Raw genomic sequence first — 8,809 nt, 5'->3', positions numbered from 1 at the left:
ACACACACAGGAACACACACACACTCCTGAGCTCACACACACAAACACACACACACAGAGACACACACACACACACACAGACACACACAGAGTGGAGAAAGGGATGGAGGCGAATCTGAGCTCAATGTTATGTAAGGAAATTGACGGAGCGATTTATAACGTTACAGAAGTTATTACTTTTCTTTAGCTCGAGATTCTTCAAATGTTAGAAAAAATCTTTTATGATTTTTACGTTGGAGAAAAACAACATTTGGTCCCGAAAAATATTTGGCATTGAAAATAAACATGACGGCAGATTTGAATCACCTCAACACAACAAGAGTGTGTGTCATCAACGCAACTGTTACAGACCTGTACCTCCCACCCACGCCCCAGGCTTCTTCATCACACACACACACACACACACACACACACACACACACACACACACACACACACACACACACACACACACACAGACAGACACACACACACACACACACACACACACACACACACACACACACACACACACACACACACTCACAGATCCGTCATCATCCAAAGAGCAGCTGAAGAAGCACAAACACACCAGACCCCCCCGACGGGCGCTGCCAGCTTCTCCACCCCCCCGACGGGCTGAGCGCTCGTCTGTGACACGACAACAACAACAAAAAGTTACACGTGTGTCATGCACACACACACACACACAAACACACACACACACAACACACAGCACAACAGTTTAGAATCTAGTTTAAGACAAATTAGATGATGAAATGAAAAAACTGTTGCATGCTGGGAGTTTTTCACAGTCAATTTGATGATTAAAACGAATGTGAGAGAGAGAGAGCGGCAAAAACAGACCCCTTGACAGTACACACACAAACGCACACACACAGACACACACACACTGTACACACCTGCCCCCCCCCCCCCCCTCCTGCTTCAATCGAATCAACCCTTATCAAATCCAATCAGACCCACTGGGGCGTTTCATCTGGAGTCGGCCAGCAGAGTAGATTATGCACACGGCCTAAATCGAAGCGTGTGTGTCTGTGTGTCTGTGTGTGTGTGTGTGTGTGTGTGTGTGTGTGTGTGTGTGTGTGTGTGTGTATATGTGCATGTATAACTGAGCATGTGTGTGCCTCAGTACATCGGCACCATGCTGTTTGTTTGGCTCTGCCCGTCTGTGGAGGCTTAGTTGTACTGCATGTGTGTGTGTGTGTGTGTGTGTGTGTGTGTGTGTGTGTGTGTGTGTGTGTGTGTGTGTACGTGTGTGTGTGTGTGTGTGTGTGTGTGTGTGTGTGTAAATCATTTCATCCATAATTCCGGCCTCAGTGAAACACAGAAATATTGAGCTTATGAAACACCGCAGCTGTGTGTTGTTGTGCACCCTCAATCCATCCGTAACAATCAACACAATCACCCCAGGTTCACACATAACCCGACAAAAGTCGCACAACACAGCATTTGCATGGATGCAACTACACCGGGGAGCGATGTGGTAGAAACAGACAAACAGCATCAGAAGTGGAGGAGACAGTTGGAAAGTGTGTTTCTGCTCGTGTAGGCGTCGCTCGTTGTAGCACAGCAACCGACCGACCACGCAGCCCAGCAGCGGCTGCAGGGATTTAGATTTCTGTGTTTGCATGTGTGTGTCTGTGTGTGCATGTGTGTGTGTGTCCATGTGGCTGCAGCCTGTGAGGGAAAAGGCTTAACCTAAAGTAAATCATTGCACATGCTTCAGTTATGCAAACACTGTCTCAAGGTAATCTTCAGGTGTAAATCCTGATAGATTTCTCCTCTGAGTAACTGTACATGGTTTATATCAACATAACCATCCTGCTTAATAAGCAGCATGTGAATTCACTGCAGGCTGCTGCAGGATATAAATCAGAAAACACACCCGATAGAACAATCTGTAGAAGATTGTTGTGGTTCTCTTCCCGGCAAGGGAAGAGAACCAGATTAGAACCGGTGATGCAAGTGGAAATGCGGACTTCCCCTTTAAGGCATCACTTCCTGTTTGGGAGCTTCCAGCAGAACACAGTAGACTGTGTGTTTTTTTTGCGCTAGACATTTTTAAAATCGGCGGAGGCGGAGAGAGCTTGGCTCCGGGTGCTGGTTTCACTCCCGGCCCCAGACCCGCTCCGGCCTGCTTCTCTTCCTGTGACCCCGGTGACCCCGGTGACCCCGGTGACCTTCTGCCTGGTTTACAGTTCAGAGAGTGGAAGCTGCACCTGAATCCGTGCAGTTTGTGTGTGTCTGTGTGGAGCTGGCCTGTTTGCTGCTGCTCCACCTCGCACCTGAATAATGCAGAGGATTAGTTGCTGCTGTGAAAACCTCCCGCTGTGTGAAAGACAAACTCCGGTCCCAGTAATCGATCGTTTCCCTCATTAAAACCTGATTATCCCCTCACTTGCCCATTGATGCATGCAACAAGCATTTAGCAGCATAAACATACGTCTGGGGTTTATCTTTCTTTCACTTTTATTTTTTGTCGTTCCTTTCACTTGAGGCACTTATCTGGTTTCACTGTGAAAAGCTCCACTGTGCTGGTTTAATTCCAGGAAGGTAAAGTGTTCTGTGTGTTTCCAGAGCTTCTCTTCTTTCTCTGAAATCAGCTGCCTGTTATGTCTGGAAACAGATGAAAGCCGTGAGAGGAAACTGAAACGTGGCTGGAAAACCAAACCCGAGTCCTGAGAGGAGCTGCAGAGATGTCTTCATGTCCTGCATCGTTTTAATGACTCGACTCTCATTTATGCTAAATATACGATGCGTGAACAGACTTCTGTCGTCTGCGTGTGTGCACGACTTCTGAAAGCTCACAGATGAAGTCATTTCAACGATGGCAGAACTTTTTGCGGCGTGACTTTGCAACTTGTTTAGAAACTAGAGTCACAACCTCCTCCGGCGTCAACACATTTGTTGTTGTCAGAAACTCTCGGCTCTGCACTGCCCTCTAGTGGATGTAATTGCTGAAAAAAACACATCTCTTTCCGTACGTTAAGGCAAATTGCAATGACCAATGGTTGGTTTCCAATTAACTCTTCTTTCTAAGTCTTTTCTATTGCTTTCCTGAAGTCCAAAACTGTGACAAACTCTCCTGTTGAGATAGGAAGCAGCATCTGCCCCAGCAGGGGGTCAATCTGTAAATGGAAACCGAGAACAGAGCTGAGGAAAGCGAGTGGCAGCGGGGCTGAACAATGCAAGCGAGCAGCCGCGGAGCAGATTCCAGGCGGTGATGTAACGCGGCCTGATGACAGCGTCCCCGAGCTCCGAGCTTCCTGAGCGAGCAGCGAACTCTCACACGGTGAAAGCAAACAGACGCTCGGCAGCGGGAGAGATCGGAAACAAGAGATCGGAAACAAGAGATCGTCTGACGGGCACAGATCTGGTCCCTCTGAGCTGTCTTCAGACTGATGTGATTCTAATCACCAAGTCTTCTGTGCCGACACGGTTTGTTGTCGGAGCCGCCGGATTCTTCATGAGACCTCGTTAAACGATGCCAATGATGGTTAATTTGAGTCGAAACTGAACTTAGAAGTCACAACAAGCTAAATCCAAGTCTCTCTTCATATCAAAGCTTTGATAAACCTTCAGTCCACTTAGATTTCTTGGAAGCTCAAATGCATCCGGGCATTCAAAGTATTTTTTTTAACACGTGCTCTGTTGTTTTCAACCGGCTAATGGAAAACACTTCTCAGGTTTTATTTATTTATTTCACACAGTGTTGGTATTGAAAAGCCGCTTGAATGAGTCAACCTGCTGATCTGATTTGGTTCTTATCGGATATTCGTCCGAATGTTCATGTTCCTAATTAGGTTGAAAAGTCATGAACCACATCTGACACTGTCTCGTGATTGGTCGAGGGGAGGGCACGGGTGGGATGACATCACCAGAACAAGATGGCGGTGCCCACATGACGGATATTTTGGCATCATTCTCTTCGGGTGAAGCTGAGACTTGTTTATTGAGAGAGTTGATGAGTGAAAGTGAAAGGGAGGAGAGAGGAAGTGGATCAGATGCTGGTGATGAGTCATCAGGAGGTTTTGAATTCCTCATGGACCGAAGCTTCAGACCAGAAGCTTCACTTCGGGTGAACTGAGGTTAATGCATGAGTTTCACATTCTTGTTGTTTGTGGTTGTTGTTGTTTTGATCGTTTCATGTTCCACCAGATTAACACTGATCCTCCTGGAAACTGTGTTTGACTCATCGGCTGAAAAACATTCAGCCACAGACATTCCCCTGGCAGCAAGGGTGGGGGGGGGGGGGGGGCAACCGACACCACCGATACACACAGAGAGGAAGTGAACCTGAGAGAGGAGGCACTGTTCTGCTGCGTGGCCAGGTTGTTGTTTCTTTCCCCCCGAGAAGACTGATCGATATGAGTCACAGAGGAGAGGAGGCCGGCTCCCAAACAGCTGAGTCAAGGCACACACACACAGACACACACAGACACACACAGACACACACAGACACACACAGACACACACAGACACACACAGACACACACAGACACACACAGACACACACAGACACACACAGACACACACAGACACACACACTTGTAACCCCTAGCGTCCTACTGGACTGTGAAACCAAGATGGACGACATGACAGCTCCCAAAAGTGAAGCCAAAAAATCTAAACCCGCATCTGGTGGGAGAGTCGTAAGCCCCGCCTCCTCCTTGTTAGTGGAAGGGACACGGACCAAATTAATAAACTCATAACAACTGTTCAAGTGTAGATAAAAACAGTTATAGCAGCTGAAAACGACTCCTGATTGGTCGAGGGAGTGTGACGCTCACTCGCATCGTCACACAAATCTCATTTTCGTCCTTAAAACCACAAGAGACATTTTAAAGAAGTGAAATATCTTCACTCAACACTTTCCCGTCTGGATTTAATAAAATAAAAAGCGACTGTCTCTCTGCTGTGGTTGATTTTAACAGCTTGTAAAAAAAACACACAGTGCAGAGATATGACAGGAATCCAACCGCACAGGAAATGGACCGACAGCTGTCGCGCTAAGCAACAGTCACACGCTCCTGTGTGTGTCTGTGTGTGTGTGTGTGTGTGTGTGCCAGGGTCAAGATGCATTGATTAACATGAACATAACCATAAGTTAAAGAACGCTATACGACAACTGTAGAGCTGCTGTCAGACACGCACTGAAGCTCCAGACATTTCCCAACACAAAATATCCAACAACAGTATTGTAGGAAAACGTCAGAGACACAATGAAGGGATAAAATATACGACAACACAGAGACAATAGGTGAAAAATCCCCCCCCCCCACTGCTCCTGGAACAGTCAGTGGTGGCCAGCCAGACACATCCATTCATAAAAGACCCCCCCCCTTTCTCCATTCACACAGACACACACACAGACACACACTCACAGTGGGTCAGCAGGTCTTTGTGTTGCCATTGAATGAAATGTGTGAGTTTAGAGTTTGAATTTATAAAGTTATCATGTCCAAAAAAGTGATTTTAATATAGAAGGAAACTAACCTAAGATTATGTCATAATATATTATACATTAAGTTGTTATAATTAAATTGGAGCAGCTATAACAATATTTAAAAAATCAAGTCATTTGATTTGTTGTGTGTATTATTGTCTGTGAGGTATTGAAAAGCACATCAGACACATGAATGGCCTCAGCAACACTAAATCCAATTAGCCCTAATCAATGGTGAGTTAAAGGCCTTCGTGAGAAATGGGAAATTTACCAACTTGCCACTGGGACTGTTCAAGTTCAAGGCTGAGACACACACACACACACACACACACACACACACACACACACACACACACACACACCCTTGAACACACAGCATGTTACCAATGCAAAAAGACAGATTCACACACTTCAACCAAATCATTAAAGGAAAACTCTGCTCTCCCATTCTCACAGATGTCTCCTTTCAGATGTTTTACGCACTTGTAAGTTTTCCTTCCTGAACTTAACGCCCCATTTTCACTTTTCACCCCCCCCCCCCCCCCAAAAAAAAATAACCATGAAAAACAATATTTCATAATCTGTATGACCCTGTGTGACGGAACGCGAGGACGGAGAGAATCCATATCCATGAATGGAAAGAGGTTGATTCACAGTTAATGAACTACAGCCCTTAAAGAAACAACCGCCCAGGAGGAGGAGAAGAGGAGAGGAGGAGGAGGAGGAGGAGAAGGAGGAAGAGGAGGAGGAGGAGGAGGAGGAGGAGGAGGAGGAGGAGGAGAAGGAGTAGGAAGAGGAGAAGAGGAGGAGAAGAGGAAGAGGAAGAGGAGGATTGGAAGGAGAAGGAGGAAAAGAGGAGAAGAAGGAGGAGGAGGAGAAGAGGAGGAGGAGGAGGAGGAGGAGAAGGAGAGATGGAGAAGGAGAAGAGGAGGAGAAGGTGGAGGAGGAGGAGGAGGAGAAGAGGAGAAAGAGGAAGAGGAGGAGAGATGGAGAAGGAGAAGAGGAGAAGGAGGAGAATATGAGAAAGGGGAGGAGTAGGACGAGAAAGAGGAGGAGAAGGAGGAGGAGGGGAAGGTGGAGGAGAGATGGAGAAGAGGAGAAGGAGGAGAAGGAGGAGAGGGAGGAGAGATGGAGGAGGAGGAGGAGGAGAAGGAGAAGAGGAGAAGGAGAGGAGGAGAAGAGGAGAAGAGGAGAAGGAGGAGGAGAAGGAGGAGAAGAGGAGAAGGAGGAGAAGAGGAGAGAAGGAGGAGGAGAAGGAGGAGAAGGAGGAGGAGGAGGAGAAGAGGAGACGGAGAGGAGGAGGAGGAGAAGAGAAGAAGGAGGAGGAGAAGGAGGAGAAGGAGGAGAAGGAGGAGAAGGAGGAGAAGGAGGAGAAGATGGACTCACCCTGAGCGCAGTGGAGTGAAGCTTCTACAGACGGAGGTGCGGGAGCGTGCGTGTCCTCCGGGCGTCACGCAGACAGGAAGCAGCTCTTCCTGCAGGAGCGAGATGTTCTTCAGCTGGAGGAGAAGGACAAGTCCACTCGGGCGGTGTCTGGTGTCTCTGCGGGACTCCGGGGGGTCACAGGCGGGTCGGAGGCGGGCTCAGGAGCCGCGGAGGAACCAGGAGGAACCAGGAGGAACCAGGAGGAACCAGGAGGAACCAGGAGGAGGAGACACTAGGAGGAGGAGGACAGGAGGAGAACCTCAGAGACATGAGAAGGTTCCTCTGCGTCTGAGCCACTGTTCGATGCTGAGTGAGAGAGACTGATCCACCGAGGACACGCCTTCTCCTCTATATGTCCCGCCCCCTCTCTCTCTCTCTCTCTCTCTCTCTGTCTGATTCATACAGAGATCGTCTATTGTGGACAACGACTCATTCAGTACAACACATTGGTCACTTTATCACCACAGATCCAAAAAGCCTACATGTATATTCCACGGTGTTTGAAACCCAACGACAAAGACGACAAATAAGACAACACAACAACAACAAATAAGACAACACAACAACAACAAATAAGAAAAGACTTGCGGATTGAAGGTGAATCCTTACCCACGTTGACAGTTCATCCTTTGGACCTTCTGATCTTTGAATTTAGACGAGAGAACCAGTTCATTGAGAACATTCATGATCTTCACCAGCATCTTCATGTGTTTATTTCCCAGTGTGACCACATTAAGCTGGATGCTTCATTCTGCATCGAGCATGAAACAGTTAATTATCCCAAACAACAGGGAGCAGGAAGAAGAAACTGACACTTTTACCAGATGACACAGTTTCCTTAGGAAGAATAAAACACTTTAAACACATGTAAGTGTTTCTGCTGGAGAGCAGAAGAGAGATGGAAACTATTATATATAATAATAATATAAAATAAAGTCCGACTGAGACACACGAGTCTGTGACAAACATCCAGAATAAACATCACATTTCATCATTCTCTGTTCTCCTGAATGAAAAAAGAGCAGAGTGAGAGCTCTTTCTCTCTTCTCCAGCTCTGATCCCACTGGTTCTCAGACGCTGACAGACAGACACACACACACACACACTGACACACACACTGCTACACACTTGCACACACACATTTTTGAAAGCTGATGTCACCGAGTTATCCGGTCCGAAAAATCCCTCCTCCTGTTTCTCTTTCTCCATCACAACGTGATCCAAAACATCCCCCCATCACCCCCTCAGACACACACACACACACACACACACACACACACACACACACACACACACACACGCACACACACACACACCACACCACACACAAACCCAGACACTGGGTGTTGGTCCCCCAGATGAAGTCAAATCATTCATCACTTTCTCCTCCGAGGCCTCCAGAGACAAAACAAGTTGCTCCACATGATTCAGATTCCTCAGTATTAATCATATTCTCTCTATGTATATATTATATTATATGTATTATATATATATCAAAAGATGGGAAACACTTTTCTGATCTGATGCTTCTTGATATTATATCTTCGTTTTGTCATGAAGAACTAAGTAAAATGACAGTTTGGTTCCATCCACTTACATGGTGGCAGTGGGATTTATGAGCTATACTGCAGCCCACCACCAGGTGGCGATCAAGAGGGAGCTGCCATGTCGAAGATAAATTAAAATCTATAAAAACCTTCTACAAATAACTGTTTCCCTTTTTGTGTTTCAGTCCAGCTTTGTTCAGCACTCTGTTTGTGGTCGGGGGAAATTTCCCAAACGTTGTTGTGCGTCTCATGATTGTCGGTCGGCCAGAGTTCTCTTCCCTCAGACACACTTGTGACTTCAGATCCTCACAACTCTGGACATGAATTAGACTTGTGTTGTTGTGTGTTTGACCCTGAGGCCAGGACAGAGTTTCCTGTGTGACACAAA

The 8,809-nt window shown here is 46.8% G+C and overlaps 1 protein-coding gene across 1 annotated transcript in view; it reads right to left on the bottom strand.

Annotated features, from left to right (window-relative positions):
- LOC132996036 (astrocytic phosphoprotein PEA-15) overlaps positions 1–7,157 on the bottom strand; it is a 31,559-nt gene extending 24,402 nt beyond the window's left edge. Inside the window, exon 1 of the mRNA XM_061066337.1 lies at positions 6,836–7,157. The gene's annotated coding sequence lies outside the window, so the exon portion shown is untranslated. The remainder of the gene's footprint in view (positions 1–6,835) is intronic.
- Positions 7,158–8,809: the final 1,652 nt, after the last annotated feature.

This window comes from Limanda limanda, chromosome 22, assembly GCF_963576545.1.
Source record: "Limanda limanda chromosome 22, fLimLim1.1, whole genome shotgun sequence".
Lineage (NCBI taxonomy): Eukaryota > Metazoa > Chordata > Actinopteri > Pleuronectiformes > Pleuronectidae > Limanda > Limanda limanda.
This window is presented reverse-complemented; position numbering and strand designations above follow the sequence as displayed.